This window comes from Sprattus sprattus, assembly GCF_963457725.1.
Source record: "Sprattus sprattus genome assembly, chromosome: 14".
Lineage (NCBI taxonomy): Eukaryota > Metazoa > Chordata > Actinopteri > Clupeiformes > Clupeidae > Sprattus > Sprattus sprattus.
This window is the reverse complement of record NC_137912.1, coordinates 32,174,240-32,192,034: the sequence shown is the minus strand read 5'-3', so window position 1 is coordinate 32,192,034 and position 17,795 is coordinate 32,174,240. Positions and strand designations below refer to the sequence as shown.

General features: G+C 39.3%; 1 protein-coding gene across 1 annotated transcript in view; it reads left to right on the top strand.

Annotated features, from left to right (window-relative positions):
- LOC308375226 (neurocalcin-delta A) overlaps positions 1-17,795 on the top strand; it is a 48,122-nt gene that overhangs the window by 6,131 nt on the left and 24,196 nt on the right. The window lies entirely within an intron of this gene.

Here is a 17,795-nt window from a genome sequence, read left to right as displayed (position 1 = left end):
ATTACCTACTAGGGGTGCAACGGACCAAAAAACTCACGGTTCGGATCGTTCCTCGGATCAGAGTCACGGATCGGATCATTTTTCGGATCAGCAAAAAAAAATAAAAAAAATAGACAAGACAAATAAACATGTTTTGTCTTTTTGTTTATTAAAGGCACCCAGTGCAACTTTATGTAAACATTCAATGAAAAATAAACATTCAATTTCTACTATTTTTTAGACGTAGTAAGTTTCAATAACGCCATACCATTACATATCGACATTCAAGGAGCAAAGATGAGACGTCGTTGTGTGGTGAGAACTGATAGAAAATCGTAAACAACAACAATCGCCGGTGGGGAGAAGCCATTTTTCCATTGACTGGAAGCCTGCTTTATTTATTGCAGGTTAAAAAAAATAAAGAAAATGGCGGCGATTGTTGTTGTTATCGATTTTCTATCAGTTCTCACCACACAACGACGTCTCATCTTTGCTCCTTGAATGTCGGTATGTAATGGTATGGAGTTATTGAAACTTACTACGTGTAAAAAAGACTAGAAATTGAATGTTTATTTTTCATTGAATGTTTACATAAAGTTGCACTGGGTGCCTTTAACACTTGTGATTGCTTTAGCCCGGTCTGATTGTGTAGAAAGGGGCTGCTTAAATGCCGCGGTGATGAGCGGTTGTTGAGCCGCTTTCGGTTTCACTCCTGTCAGTGAAACACCGGGGTGATGTCGCTGTAAATGCGTGGCCGTGCTCGATGTGTTTCCACTGCATGTTGTATGGCTTTCTTGTGCCACAGTGCTACTGCCTACACACCGTCACGGTTTTATCCACCAACCTCTTTCCTTCTGCATTCAATTTGACAGGGAAGCCAAAATGCTCCCAAACAGGGGATTTAAATGTGGGGCGTTCAAGTTTTTCTGTTCCTCCGCTCGCCATGACCACGCTGTGTTGCAGGTTTTTCTTTATGTTAGCAATCGCTATGTCAGCAATCGCTATGTCAGTTATTGAAACTTACTACGTGTAAAAAAGACTAGAAATTGAATGTTTATTTTTCATTGAATGTTTACATAAAGTTGCACTGGGTGCCTTTTAAATGAACGACAACAATAAACAAATGCTGAGTGCTGATCAAGATTTTGAGCGAGCAATTTAAGGTTGCGATTCTTGTCCCAAATATGGCAGGCTTCATTCAGAGATTGAAACAAATATTATTAACATTAATTTAAGTTTTACAGTATAGAACCGACATTGAACGCCCCGAGCGAGCTGTGGTAAACATGGAACTTTTCCTTGGCATGAAACGGCAAATATTCAAACCAGTGCATGAAGCTGTTGTATCTAGTCTATTTTATTCATGGAATTTACCGTCACTACAGTCGCGACTAGCCCACACTAGTAATGTTTCTGTTAACGTTAAATAAATGAGGCACACCCTGTTATAAAATTATACGATTCTATTGGTGTATACTGTACGCACGGTACCTTGGTTCCAGTGCTACACAGAACTCCCTGAAGCCTTTCCCATCAACCACAGTGATCGGCCTCATGTCCTTGCAACTGAACGACATATATTTTTGCGTGCAGGCCTCCTGTCGTGCGCAGACAACGAACTTAACAAAATATGTATCCAGACGTGGCTGTTTTGCTGAAGTTCCACATATTATGCCATATTCATTTGGGTGCACATTTTGGAGATGTAGCCTCAAGTTGCTAGTTGTTGAATGCTAAGCTTACTCTAGCTTACATAGTGTAAACACTACTTTAGCTGTAGGCTCAACAAGTTTACCGTCAACTGACCAAAATCCCCAAATCACTAGTTTTGGGGGTTACAATCACTTTCTCTGCTCCGGTCAAGCTTTGTTTTGCACTTTCTGGCATCTTCCAGGCAAGTTAACTGTCAGCAGTGACGGTGTGCCAGACAGTACCTGGCCTCAGGCTCGCGCCCACCTGCAAAGCTTTTTAGGTTTCCTCCGTCAGGAGGTAACCTATTGTTATTGTGGGTATTATTATTAGGTTTCCTCCGTAAGGACCTATTGTTATCGTTAGTATTATTATTATTTGAATTCTTGTACCATGGGAGTCAATGGCAGCCCCTAGAACCATATGGTAACTTTTTGTGAAATTTGGCACACTCATTAAGGACAGTCCCTTCTTTATTCACACCAAGTTTCATGGCTCTCATTAGACCACTCTAGTGCCACCAACAGGTCAAAGTTGGACTTGTGTTAACACACGCAACTTTTGAACCGTATGACCGATTTTCAAAAATGAGGTTCCATTGGATTCCCTATACAGTGTGTTCAGTATACAGTGTGCTTGTAAGGTTACTATTACAAGGGTAAGGAGAGTAATGGAGCAGAAAACTTGTGGTAAAACAAGAAGTCACTCCTAAAACATTACTCCATTTCATTGTCATGAGTAAGTAGATAATAATCAGGTTGCTAAATGAGTGTTACATGTTACTTAAAATCTCACTGCAAATTTCAATAAACACACCATTGCGAACCTTTTACATGTATACCCGTTTTGTATAATACTATTCTCTAGTGCTAGGCTGCCCAATTTTGGGCCTGCAAATTATTTTGGCCCGCGCTCCGGTCAGAATCAGTCAGAACGCCATTCGTTAGACAGCATTTTAACCCATTTCAAACAGGGCCTTTGTCTCATCATTCTATTGACAGTGCCCTCCACAATTATTGGCACCCTTAGTGAATATGGGAAAACAGCCTATAAAAAAATGTGTCTGCTGTTTATCCTCTTGGTCTTTAACTCAAAATATTCACAAAAATCATTATTATTGAAAGATTTTTATTTTTTTTTTGACATTAAATCAAATATTTTTCTCCAAAACATGGGTGCCACAATTATTAACCCTAACCCTAGAAAATCTTATTATTAAAATCTAACTGAAGTATATTATCTGTCATTACCAATTTTTTAGTTCACCTGTTTGAATTAAAATCTTAAGTGGTCAACCCTGACTTCCTGTTTCACTTGGGTATCATACATATGAGGTGACACAGGCCAAATACCCTAAGTCCATTCGTCAAGAATGGAATGACAAAAGAACACAGTGTCTAAGTGCGACAAAAGGTTGAGCTGCAGAAATCCGGAAAAGGATATAAGAAAATATCTTAACAGTTGAAAATACCCATTTCCACAATCAGGGCAATACTTAAGAAGTTCAAAGCGTCAGGAGATTAATGGAATCAGCCCGGAAAAAGACCTGTCTGTTATTTGACCCCACGCACCGTGAGGAGGATGGTTCGCTGGCAAAATAATCTCAAAGGGTCACAGCTGGAGTATTGCAGAGGTTAGTTGAGTATTGCAGAGGTTAGTTGATTTTTCCTCAAAATATTGCGATTGCGATTCGATATGCGATTTTTTTTTTCATTTTATCCTCTTTTTTTCCAACAAAATGTACTGAATGATTTAAATATGACCAACACAATATTAGATACATTAAGTGTGAAATAATCTTTCCCTCATTTTACATTTGTATTTAACTGCTCATTACAGAAACAAATCGGTGGCTTTGCCACTGTGCATTTAAGTAATTTAAAGTTTTAAGTATAAACACAAACAGTTTTTTACTGTCTGCCGAACTATTCGTCTTGTCTTGTCTTGCACTGGCTTGATGTTTGGCTGTGTTAGGACAGTTGTTTACTAACTAGTTGGTCATAGTGTCAAAGTAAGCACATTTCAAGATATTTTGCTAGTTTGAGCCTCTAGTATCTCTTTAGCGATTAGCAATTGATCCGTTATCCTGCTTTAATCACTGTGTGCAAAATGTTCCATCTTCAAAAAAATAAAAATAATAATTTTTACACCACGTTGTAATCGCGGACGTTGCGGTTAGAAAATTGCGTTTTACCATATCGAGATTTAATCGCTAATGTGATTAATCGTTCAGCCCTACTGTCTATCAACAACATTTTAAAGCGCATACAGTTTGCCAAATGTAAGTCAGACTTTCAATGGGACCGAGTTATATGGTCAGATGAGACCAAAATAAAGCTTTTTGGCAACAAACTTCAATGGTGGGTTTGGCATATAGGCCAGGGTTTTTCCTGGGTTAAAATGGCTCTTCGGTGCTCCCAAAAAAAAATTGGCGCTATCAAAAAAATGGAGGCTATCATTTTGCTTCCACTTTAAATTAAAATAGATAGGCTAATATATTGACAATAGTCCAAGCCCCATGGTGCTATCATGTATGGTTCAAAGATTCAAGATCAAGGTTTACTACTGAAATCTATATCAATAGAATCTAGAACTAACCAGTGGTCAGAAACGGAACACACGAATTATGAAAGTCAAGTTTATCTATTATTACTATTCACAAACCTACATACCATTATTTTCACCAATGGAGGCTGCGTTGGAAATCAATAATCAAACTTTTGACAGTATTTTGAGTGGAAATGTAATGTGCATTTGTACAGGTGTATTCGTGTACGTCGGGCTGGTCCTCGCAGTGGAACGACAGTTTTCAACCGCACCGGTTTATCAATAATAATATTAATATTATTATATTCGAGATGCAACACAAACGAGTTGAGCTTTCAAAACCAATGCTGTTGTCTGCCTTCCCGAGGCCCCGCATTCTACTGGTACTCGTTTAAACGCGTAGACAAATCAAGTAATAGCCTACACCTGTGTAAGTTCTCAACATAGCAGATATTTTAATAAATTGAAAGCCATGAATATTGAAACCGCCGACTGATGAAGTCAGGATGCATCCGCAGGTTGAGTAATTAAGTGATTGGCTCTGTCCATTCGCGCACCTCACAGTTGCGTATAGATCAGACTTATCAACTCGATTACTATTGATCAAAACAGAACGAGAGTTTGGCTGTAGCCTACTTGAAACATACTATTCAGAACATATTCGCTGACGTGCATTGCATACGTGATGAATTGCTCACAAATCTGCTTAAAACAACTAGTGAAGGTGTTTTAGAATAATATTTATGCCATATACAATAAGTGACTTTATGTAAACACCACTTATTAATGTTAGCTGCCTAATTATTTAGCGCAATGCTAGCATGACTACCGTAATTCGATTTTTAACCAAGGTAGCCTATTGTACCTATTGAGCCTGTTGATCGCGACCTGTTTAAAAATCTGGTTAAAAAGATAAAGGTGAGCTGGGTTTTATAGATACTAAATATTTCCCAGGCATCTAATGGCTTACAGCTACCTGTAAAGCATCTAAACGTACAGAGTAAGGTAGGTTGACTGCTAAATCGGCAGCCACCAGTCTTTGGATAGCTCTCATAAATCAGTTATTGTATATATGGCATTAATATTAGTCTTACCATCACACATAGGATATATAGGTTCACGCACATACTGCTTAAATAAAACTTAAAGCCTACTATCAAAGTATTGTTTTTTTAAGATAATGTAGGCAACTGCTTGCTAGTTGCTTTATACAAAAAATTAAAGTGACTAACGTCTGGCAAACTTGGAGAAGCCTCTGTTCAATGATTGGCTGAGGGGGTAGGAGGCGGGATCTGCTGCTTGAATTCAACGTGAGCGCTTAAAACACCATTAAGCTGAATTGGAGGACAGTTTTTTTTTTATCGCAGACTTTTTTTTTTTGCCTTTAGGCGCTTGGGATTTTTCATAGGCGTTCAGGAAAACGGCTTAGGCGCGCGCCTACATTTTCTCTATGCAGGAAAAACCCTGATATAGGCTACAGAAAGATAGCCATACAGAAAAGCACCTCATACCCACTGTTAAGTATGGTGGCAGATCTTTGATATGGTGGGACTGTTTTTCTTCCAAAGGCCCTCGACATCTTGTTAGGATACATGGTATCATGGACAGGTTTTCATTTAATATCTGCTTGTATTTGACTAACAGCCCCCTCTAGGAAGCTTAAAATGGGCAGTGGTTGGACCTTCCAGCAGGACAATGATCCGAAGCAAACCTCAACATCAACACAAAAATTGTTCACCGACCTCAGAAAGGTTTTGCCATGGCCATCACAGTCCCCCGACCTAAACCCCATAGAAAATCTGTGGGAAGAGCTGAAGCCGAGCCTACTGCGTTGACCTCAGAATCTGGAGAGATACTGTATGTAGGAATGGTCTCAGATCTCATGCCATGTGTTCACCAATATCATCACGCATTATAGGAGAAGACTAAGGCTCTGTCTCAATACTACCACTTCACCCTAGCACGTCGCCCTTCCCCTTCGTTTGCGCATTCGCGTGAAGGGGTAGGGTGTCCCAATTCTTTTTAGACGGAAGGGGAAGTGTTGTTCAACCCTTCAAACTACCCCTTCAAACTACCCCTTCAAACGGAGTGCGACCAGAGGCAGACTCAGCTGAAGGGAAAGATTACATTTACCAGGATGCCTTGCGAACTGCTTGGTAACCGACTGACTCCAAACATTTTGAAGAAAGATGGCTGCCAGTGTAGAAAAAGAAGTTTACAAATGTAAGTATATCTTCGCAAATAACTTTAAAGAAAATGTGAAACACATCAGGATATCTAGCTGATCATTATGCAAAATAATATTCCTTACAGTTGAGTAGAATATGATTGTTAGTAAAAAGTCTGTCTTTCACAAATGAACGTCTCTATGAGAGTAGCTGAGTAACGTTAACGTTGTCCCATGTCACAGGTAAAGATTTCAATCCCTAACACAACTCACTCCGTGGTGAAGGGGCACTCCCCAGTGAAGGACACTTCCATTTAGTGGTAGGGTGAAGGGAAGATAATTAGGACAGGGCCTATGAGCCGTGCTCTTGGCAAAGAGAGGCTGCTCAAAACATCAAATTAAGGTGTGCCAATAATTGTGGCACAGCTGTTTTGGAGAATAATATGTATTAAATGTCAAAAAAAATAATAATTCTTTCAATAATTTTAATCCAATGAAATGGTAAGATTTTTGTGAATATTTTGAGTGAAAGACCAAGAGGATAAACAGCAAAGACATATTTTTTCATATCCTGTTTTGGTCACATTCACTAAGGGTGCCAATATTTGTAGAGTTGCACTGTAACTTAGACTGGTTGCAGTTCACTGCTTGGCCACAGTTTTAACATTGTTTGAGAAGGGTCAAGGGTGGGTGGCGCTATTGACCTTTTGTCAATACAGATTCATTACTTTGCAGCTAAAGTTGTGTTTCCTTTCTATGCTAAATAGCTAGATAAGAAAACGTTTTAATAAGAATAATGCACTTTATTCATATAGCACCTTCCATACTAAAGAATGCAGCTTAAAGTGCTTAACAGCAAACAGTACGTGCACTAAGAAAAAGCATGCAAAGTGATCCACTTAACAAAAGACATCAAATAAACATAAAAACTAGAATTTAGTGCATAAAAATACAAATTATTATTCAAATTAGCATAATAACAGTGATGGAGTGTCACAAAACAATTATATTATATATACGTATAGTGCAAAGTCGTAGCTAGTTAAAGGCTAAGGCCCCCTTACACCTAAATGTATTACATATTTGTGCAAAATGAACATTAATATTAATAGTACTATCTCACATAGAGGGGCTGACAAAGGTGACAAACCAAACCCCTGTACCCACTCACACCCCCTAGAACTGTTTGTGATTTTTACATGTAAATGTAGCATTCTGGTATACTCCAAGATGAAAATAAAGGGAAAAGACATCATTTGCTTCAGTTGAAAAATGACACATTTATTAGGCTAACATATCGGCTCATACTAATTTAATATAATCTATTTAGGACGTACACAGGGAAAATGTTAAAATTCTCTCACTGTGTCATGCTAATTTTAATAACTGACAATAATAATTATTATTTAGAATGAGCATAAAAACATGAGTGCATGAAGATATTTATATATTTGTATCACCCTCTTTAAGCACTTTAGAGACACCAACAGGTGAAAGTTGAGCTGATGTGCTCATGACGTTTGAGCTAGGGGTGCCCAAAAATGGCTTTTTGCCTATATCTGACATTCTGGTGTTTTCAAACTAAATTTGGCCCATTGCTTATACTTAAGTGCTATTCAATGTGAGGCATTCAAACCTTCTTGCATGACTGATGCTTTGCAAATATCGCAAACTCAAAACTTTTGTGTGCTTCCACAATGCAGTTGCAAAATCAGTTGGTGCAGAGATTGCAAATGCTCTTAGTCACTCCCTTCATACGAACAAATAAATGGCCATCGGACCCTTATGACCTCGTCACTAATGGCCTTGAACCATGCATAGGCAGAAGGGGGGCTGTTAACACCCCTCCCCAACCCACACAAAGCCTTTTCACAGGGGAAGAGAATAATATAATATGCAAATGTATATCTAGTTTGAAATGAGAAATATTTAAACCTACTCATCCAGTTCCTGGAATTTAAAAGTTGAGTAAGAAAAAAAAACTCTCTCTCTCCATATCTCCATTTACACACTTGAGAGTGAATGTGGACCTCTTTCAATGAAATTCCATATGTACTACCACAAATAATTAGTATAAATGTAGCTGCAAGCAGCAATGGCGGTTTCCTCCAAACATTGCAAACCAGGGAAACATTTATTTTTTTGACAATTTGTCACCGTATAGAAAAATCCATGCTGCAGACTTAGCAATGGGATATTACATTTCAAATGCAATACTGTGAAGATCCACAAGGGCCTTGGCTTCAAGCTAAGAGTCAGTGGGGGTTTGGTCATCCCACAATTTCCTTAAATGTTGTGTGTGTGCTTGCTCGGTCAAGGGACCCTGTCCTTTTGTGTGTGTGAGAATTTGGAGCAGGCGCGGAGGAGCAGAGGGAGACTTTACATTGACAATCACCCTAGCAATTAGCCAAGCATGTGTGTTTCAAATATTCACAAAACATTTTGCTTTTCATCCTACAGTCAACTTTTTTTCAGATTTGTGTACTGAACATCCTCAAGTGTCTTCATATGAACTTGTGATTGAATCAGAGTATCACTTTTTGACCTACGGATGTGTAAAGCGTTATAATATCAATTTGCTTTATATCAATCATTTTTGAAGATATGAAGTTGGAAACATGGAAACATGTTGTAGTGTCTTCCACGTGACATACCAAATTTGGTGTTGATATCTCAAATATTTGCTAAGATGTTCCTGTTCCTGTTTGGCGGCTTTTCTGCTGAATTTGAGTGGCTGTACCGGACAAATGGTTGTGAGGATCAAAATTATTTTCGATAACTTTTGTGAAGCTCGGTCTGAAGATCATCTCTGGTGATTTTGAAAAATTGTAGGTGGAGTAGGCTTTCAAAGGTTTTTGTCGGAATTTGTCTTGATCCAGGGAATCCAATGGTACCTCATTTTTGAAAATCGGTCATACGGTTCAAAAGTTGCGTGTGTTAACACAAGTCCAACTTTGACCCTGACGGAGGAAACCTAATAATGAGACTTGAGTGGTCTACAATGAACTTTCTCCCATGTGATCTAGCTCCTCACTTAGAGCCACAAGTAATGACAAAGTCTTTAGCATGTAAATAGGACCACAATAGGGTGGGTGTTTACCCTGTCCTAATGGTGCTGTGACATACCTGAATATTTATCTAATTTATCTCAACAGTCATGTTATTTGTCAGTGCATTAATCGGAAATATTTTCTATTTTATTTTTAAGGCTTATTACAAGGCTTGTATCACATTGGTGTAATGACGGGGTTCAAAGATTGGGTTCGAGATTCTACACTAAACAAACTCTTCTCAGCTTCGGCAAGATTCATGCTGGGCAGCTGATGGTATTGAATAGTAATCCTTTAATGGCTGATACTGTTTGTGCATCCCTGTTTGGGCATCCCTATTTTGGGATTGTGCAACCTCCCACGTGGATATATTCTTCTTTCCTCTGACACTTACGCCTATCCCTAAACTCATCAGCTGCCTTCTAATCCTAACAGAGATCACACAGGCATGCCCCAGGCGTGTGGGGTTGGGGGGAAACCCTCTCAGGAATATGAACCTTATGCAGGGTAAAGGCTGATTTATGAAAGCTGCTCTTGATGAGGGAGTAACCAGGGATATGAGGTGGTCACCTTGTAGGCATAGAGAACATTATTGATACTTTGATCTAGGGATGTCACAATACCAGATATTTAGTAGCTGATAGCAGTACCAATGATATTCAACCATTCTTGATACCACAGGTAGGGATGCACCGATACCACTTTTTTACAAACCGATACGAGTACGAGTATTTTTATTTGTGTACTTGCCGATACCGAGTACCGATACCGATACTTCCAAGATTTGGTTTCCATGAAAGATTTTATTTTATCCTCTGCAGGTTATGTCAAGCCTATAGTACAACATTAACAGAAGGCTATCCCAAGCCAAAAATAAACAGAGCTTTCTGGTTTAAACAAAAAAAATCAATATCATAACATTAGACAAAATGTAAATATAGACAGATGGCAATTTAATTTGCTGCATAGTTAATAACACAGTCTGCTTAACAAAAAGTGAACAGAACTATCCTGAATAAGAACATGAGCACAGTTCAGTTACAAAAGGATCAACAACTCTCTTCCTCCCCTTCTCTCTCTCTCTCTGTCTGTGTGCATGCGCGTTTTTTTCTTTTGAAAGACGTCAGTAAAGATTGGTTGCTTTGGTCTCTTGCGCCACTGGCATGAGTGAACTTTGTGTGCTTAGCACTATGGTGCGTCTTCAGATGTTTAATCAAATTGCTTGTGTCAAACGAAGTACTTTCCTTTCCGCCCCTCGACACTGTAACAGTGCAGATCTTACACTGTGCCTTACTCCTGTCATAATTTATCTTAAAATGAGTCCAAATCGCCGTTAAGGCAGCAACGCCCTAGCGATTTCTTACTAGAGTTTAATGTTGACAATGAACTGGGCTACGTTCTTGCAGCCAAATTGACACTTGCCTGATGTGTGACTGTGTTAGCTATGTTGGCTAGGTTGCAAACAACTTCCCTATCACAATAACATTGCAAATAAGTTAACGCAAGAGCACTTAATATTAGCATCAGGCGGAAAAACGAAAAAAAAACGTAATACTAGCATCAATGTCCAAGAGTGTTAAAACAACCTTGCTAACATCGCTAACGGGATGTCTTGCTAGCGGCTACTTGCTAGCGGGTGTTTGACAAACTAGCAAGTCAACAAGATTCCTGAAACACAAGACAAGGCAGACGTCCTCTTTTACCCTCACATGTCCTCCTTTCGAGACCTAAATGCGTCCGGGTAAAAGAGGAGAAAACAAATACATACCCGTCCCCGTAAATCAACCGTAGCAAATGGCAATAATATGTTTTAGGCGCAGCGTCGCTAAAGACAGACAGTAGGCTAGCCCCTACACTTTGCCTATGTAACAGCAGTTCTAAGTTAACTGCAAAACATAAAATTGCCGAAGATAGCACTTACCTTTACTGGAGGTCGTACGTGTTAAGTTTAAAATCTCTAGCGAAACGGTTAGCTTACGCAAGCCACCTCCACACATCGTATCCAAGCTGTTATTGAATTGATTTAAACTGCAAGTTCAACCTCAACTTATCTGTCTGCAATACCGCTCTTAGCCTCTATGCAACTCGGTGCTCTCACACCTGGCAGGCATAGACAGTAGAGGAGAAGAAAACACACGCGTTAAGACGCAACACTGGGTATCGTTTTTGGTATCGGTAATTTAAAACGAGTACGAGTATTTTAACAAAGTATCGACCCGATACCCGATACTGGTATCGGTATCGATGCATCCCTAACCACAGGAAAATATATATATATATATATATGCATCATAGCAAAAAAAAGAAGAAAAGAAAAATCAAAGCCCTCACTGCCCATAATGTAGCCAAGGCCAGCATGTGAAAATCTGCAATAATACTTAGGAGGCTTGATTAGAGGGAGGGATTTTGCATGTGGACCCTCAAACAGTATATTCATGAAAAATGCTCACTCTATTTCCATTTACAGTATATTCATGATACATGCTCACTCTATTTCCATTAACAGTATATTCCAGTCAGGTTTACTAATCATTGGACCAGTAGTTTGAGATGAGTTACAAAGCGTAGGTTCTTCACAAAATTAAAGTTTTAGGAAATTAAAAAAGTAGAAGAATTTTGATTGTATCCCAAGATTAAATATCGTCTGTATTAATTGGAAGTTTAACTGTGATTTAGGCCTTACGGGAGAGAATTGAGGCGACAATACGATAATATCACGATATTTGGGCCATGATTCAGCTTATTGTGAATCTTTACATTTTATGATACGGCGAAGTATTGCGAGTGAGTGATTTCTCCCATGTATTACGGTTTGTATGCTGGAGGTCTCTGCAGCCATGTTGGCACGGTAACAAGACATTGTGCTATCTTATTGACTTCATAGGAAGAATAGACAAACAGAAATAAAAATATAGCTGCAAGCAGCGATGTGGTGCCCAAGCTGGTCAGATGACCCAGAAGAAGCCTTCCATTCACTCAGAAGAGGCTTTTGATATACTCAGCAGAGGCTGGATTCGAACCGATGAGGCTGCCAACTACAGGACACCAATCACCAACTAATTTACCTAGTGAGCTATTGTCGGTGATGGAAATCACAGAGTTCAGTTACTGTTTCAAAATACAAGCGGTTTTTCCTGTGGCAATGGTTGTCAAATTTGGACCAAGTTTAAATAGTTTAAACAGCTGCAATTCAGTCCTATTTTGACAAGTCGAGGTGATTGAGGTCTGAAGGTAATCTGTTCCAAAAAACGCCAGGGGATAGCTTTTGCGAATATGAATGTGAATATTCTACAAGAATTGTAGGAGGAGTAGCTAAAAAACGCTTTTCCTAAACATTCTAAATAGCGGAGAATCTATATAACTGGGTATGATGTCATAGAGTGTGTTGAACTCGTCTTGATCCAGGGAATCCAATGACACCTCATTTTGGGAAATGCGGCAAATGGCTCAAAAGTAAAGTGTGTAAACACATCTTCAACTTTGAGCCATTGGTGGCCCTAGAGGGTTTGAATGGGAGACATGAAACTTGGTGGAAATGATGAGGGGACTGGTACCAAAGAGTGTGCCAAATTTCACAACTTTTGACCATGCGCTTCAAAAGTAACGTCTGTAAACACATCTTCAACTTTGACCCATTGGTGGCGCTAGAGGGATCAAATGGGAGACATGAAAATTGGTGCTATTGATAAGAGGACTGGTCCCAAAGAGTGTGCCAAATTTGGTGACTATTTGATATTCACCAAAAACGAAATATTCATTCATTCAAAATGGCAGCCAAATCAATTTGGCCACATCAATTTGATTGACTGTAACTAACAAACGGTTGCGAAAATCAAAACGCCAGGGGATGACTTTTGTGAGGCTTGGTCTGAAGATGATTTGTGGCAATTTTGAAGAAAATTCGTCAAGAATTGAAGGAGGAGTAGCGAAAAACACTTTTCCTGAACATTTACAATAGCTTGAGAATCTATATAATTGTTTATGATATTATGGAGTACGTTCAACTCGTCTTGATCCAGGGAATCAAAAGATACCTCGTACTGGAAAATGCAGCATATGGTTCAAAAGTAACATGTATAAACACATCTTCAACTTTGACCCATTGGTGGCGCTAGAGGATTTGAGTGGGAGACATGAAACTTGGTGAAATTGATGAGAGAACTGGTCCCAATAAGTGTGCCAAATTTCACAACTTTCGACCATGCGGTTCTAGGGGCTGCCATAGACTTCCATTGCAGAAGAAGATGTATAATAATAATAAATTATTCGCTGCTTGGCCACCAATACAAATCACAGTATTACATACTTTGCACCACCATATCCATATATCATGCCTACAAAATATTTTCTCCCACATCTATTAGGCTAGGCCTTATAGATGAATTGGAACAAAGCCCTGTAACTAGGTTTAAACTCTTGAGAAAACCCCAAAAAGTGGAGGTTGTAGAGAAGCAAAGTTGGAGTTGAGTCTTCATATCACTATCCATGGCTTGGCAAGTCAGGTGTTCAGTGAGTATTGTTTGAGGGTCCGCATGCAAAATCCCTCCCTCTACTCCTCCCTCTAAGCCTACTAAGTACTATTGCAGATTTCCACATCTGCTGGCCTTGGCTACATTATGGGCAGTGAGGGCTTTGCTTGTTCTTTACAATCAGACACAGGCTTTCCATGCATGGTGAGAATCAGTGGCAGGTTGTAAACCTTGATTGATGTAGACAGATGCCATAGTTCTCAGTGGTCTGTGGAGGTATGTTATAGGGGGTGAGGGCCCTTTGTTGTTGCATTTGTAATATCATATAACACAAATGCCCATGCTGATGCAGTGAGTTTCAAAAATAGTCATAGGAAACTTCTATTTCTTTGACCCCTTCTTCTCCTTGAGCTTCATAAAAGGGCATCAGATGGCATCACTAAGTCCCTAGGTAGTGTTGAAGTGTATGCTCATGCTCGTGAGTCTGTTTAAAATTGAAGTCAATATGTGGTTTTCCCTCCACAAAAAAACCTGAATGTATCATCAAAAAAGTACCTGTGACGGAGGCAGCTTTTTGGGGGTTTAAAATGTTAGTTTTGTTAGGATAAGCAGTTTTAACTTAAACAGCTTTGAAAAAAATTGGGGCGCTACAATGACTTTTAACATGGAGAATCGCCTCCGTGCCATTGCCATATCTGGGTCCATAGGCAAATGACTGCGTTATATAGGTTTGCCTGAAGCCGCCTGGTTTTTACTGTCTACCGAACTAGTAAGTAGCTTATTTGCCGTCTTGCTTTGTCTTGTGTTGCACTTGCTTGATGTTTGACTGTGTTAGGACAGTTGTTGACCAACTAGTTTGTCATAGTGTCAAAGTACACAAAGCACATTTGAAGAGATTTCGCTAGTTTGAGCCACTAGCATCTCGCTAGCTATTAGCAATTGATCCGTTGTGCTGCTTTAAACACTGTGTGCAAAATGTACCATCTTAAAAAAATATATATATTATATATATATATTTATTATTATTTTTTTTTTTTTTTTTTAAGACCACTTTGTAATCGCTGACGTTGCGGTTAGAAAATTGCGTTTTATCATATTGCAATTTAATCGCAAATGCATTTAATCATTCAGCCCTAGTTTCGTCCAGCTGTCTCCCAGTAAGATTATGACCCAAAGCGTAGTTTCCCACACGGAGGCTTCTAAGGACTATTCCAAGGGCCAAGCACTGACAGGGGGCCACATAGAACTTAATGACCTTTATAACTATCATGAATCTCTATTATTAATATTGTCATTTTAAAGAAAACTAATTTTTTGACCGATCGAGCCAGCACTCTTCCAGCTTCTTTTCATTTGATTGGTATCTGTTTGTAAATATAATTTGAAATTGTGACACCTTCTATCTCCTGTTAATGTAAGAAACAGTTTTTGGTGTAAATAAACAAACTGAAAAAAAATCAAATCAAAAGAAAGGAATACATGTGATTGGGTATGTTTATATGTGTATTTGTTTATATGCTCCCTACATTTTAGATCTGAAATGTCCTGTTTTAGCAGAAAAGGGCATATTGTTAAACTCTGATGCTGCCTGTAAACAGTTACAATATTGGTTGCTTTGGAATGTTTGTGTACCTCGGGAATATCATCTATAGAAATGTAAGTAAATTAGAGAGTTTCTATGTATAGTCTGGTCAGTGCAGTGCTGTGCTAGTTCCCATGGCTTTGATGGGTGTGAGGCTCAGAGATTCCCATGTTTTTCAATACTTCTAGTCCCTTTCTCTTTGTGTCCATGTGAGAGAGGTGTGTCATGGTATGAGAATTGTTTCTCATGTGGAAAGGATTTTGCATGAACTACTTGGCTTGCTTCCATAGTATAATTAGAATTAAAATTATTGCAAAAAAAATAATTTTGACACAACAATATCATATACTTAGACTTCACCCATCCAAATGAAGTTAGATGATTGTAGCCCCACATGGTTGATACGAATATAAGACCGAATCTCAATTCTTCCCCTTGCCCCTTTTTCTTTGTCTTTGTCTTTGTCTTGACCCTAGCACTTGCAAGTGTAAGGGCCAAGGGCTGAAAACGTTCCCCTATGAAATGAGACGCCACTCGGTTTCGGGTACGTCACTTGGCGTCCCTGGATAATACAGGATGGTACATGTAAAGCACAGGTCGATGTCTTCAAGCAAGTGCTGTCATTCACAGATATCAAACGGAATTTGCGGATAAGTTATCTGTAGACATGCGTGACTGTATGAGCTATGAAACTAGCGATTTAAAAAAAGTTTCAATTATGGTTGCAAATATATACGACTGTATAGAGCACAAAACTAGACTGTCGTAATTGTTTTGTGGACGGTACATGTAAAGCACGGATCGATGTCTCCAAAGCAAGTGCTGTCATTCACAGATATCAAACGTAATTCGTGGATAATAAAGTTATCTGTACACATGCATGGAGTCAGGCTAGTCCAAGCAAGCTACCATATAATCCAATGGAGTGGTGGCATACGCGCTAGCTGTAACCTAAAACTACTGTCTGAAAGCTTCAGTTAAGACCTACAATACTCTGCATCGTTCGTGTAGCACATTTCAGATCAAACCGAACATATAAACATATAAAAAGTTGGGTAGATAGCTTTATTCATGTAAAATATTCCTCGCTTCAAGCAGCCATGTTTTTTCGAAAATTCCCTAGCTGGTTTCGCTGTGTGCTCTGGGATGGCCCTTGGAGGAGCAAGTAAGCTCTCCGATCATCTTAAATCCAAGGGCCATATAGCCCTCAATCTTATCCCTTAATCTTGATCAAATTGGGTATTGAGACACAACTAGCTCTCACATGAACGCGCAACTTCAAGGGTAAGGGGGAAGATAAGGGGCAAGGGGAAGTATTGAGATTCGGCCTAAGGTTTGTGTCCCTAGGTGGGGGAGTTCCTTCATGCTAGCGCCCCCTAAAGGTGGGTAGGCTGAAAGCACTTTTGGGGCAATAGCTCGACAACCATTTTATCAAAATAATACAAAATGTGAATGACGAGTTGACCTAGGAGGTGCATGGGCCTGGCTCATCACGACTCGTTTGTGGAGTAGAGTCACCAAGTGAATAATGTTCAATGCAGAAACATTAAGAGTTTCTTCCATATTGAGCACCGACAACTGACACATTTCAATATCTTAATCCTCAAAATTAGTTTTTTACTTTAAATCCTTATGTATCATTTTCAAAATTCAATTGGTCTTCTATCACCTGTTAAAGCAGTCAAATCATTAAACCTTTTGCAACTTGGGGCAGTTCGGACAATTATCTTGGACCCCGATGATTGCTGATAAACTAATTAGTGTGCTTGCCCGAAGGGAAGCACAGTATTGTTGTTGTCAAGTTTTCTTTATTTATTCTCCGTTTTTCTTGCAGCTAACTACTCCTCACCCGATTGAGATTGAGACGCCATTCAAACACCGAAACGTCCGGCCCGATCCGGTGCAACCTGCTATATCTTTTCGTGGCGGTACTCCTTGCCACTCCTTTTTTATTCCTCTTTTTCCATCACCTTTTCCATCACCTTTTCATAGACTTGCATGGCAGAACTCTGTGCCATTATGACATCATAATAGGGTCATTAAACTGGCTTGCACCTGTGCTTCACTGACAACTCTCACTGACACCTGCGCACGGCTCCTCTTCTCTCTCTGTCCCTCTCCATTCAACTGTATAACTAGGAATATTAAGAGACACCTTCCATACCAGGGCTCTACTGACTCATGCATACTCACTCGTGCATACTCACTCGTGCATACTCACTCATGCATACTTACTCATGCATACTCACTCATGTTTACTCACTCATGTTTACTCACTCATGGGTACTCACTCATGTTTACTCACTCATGCA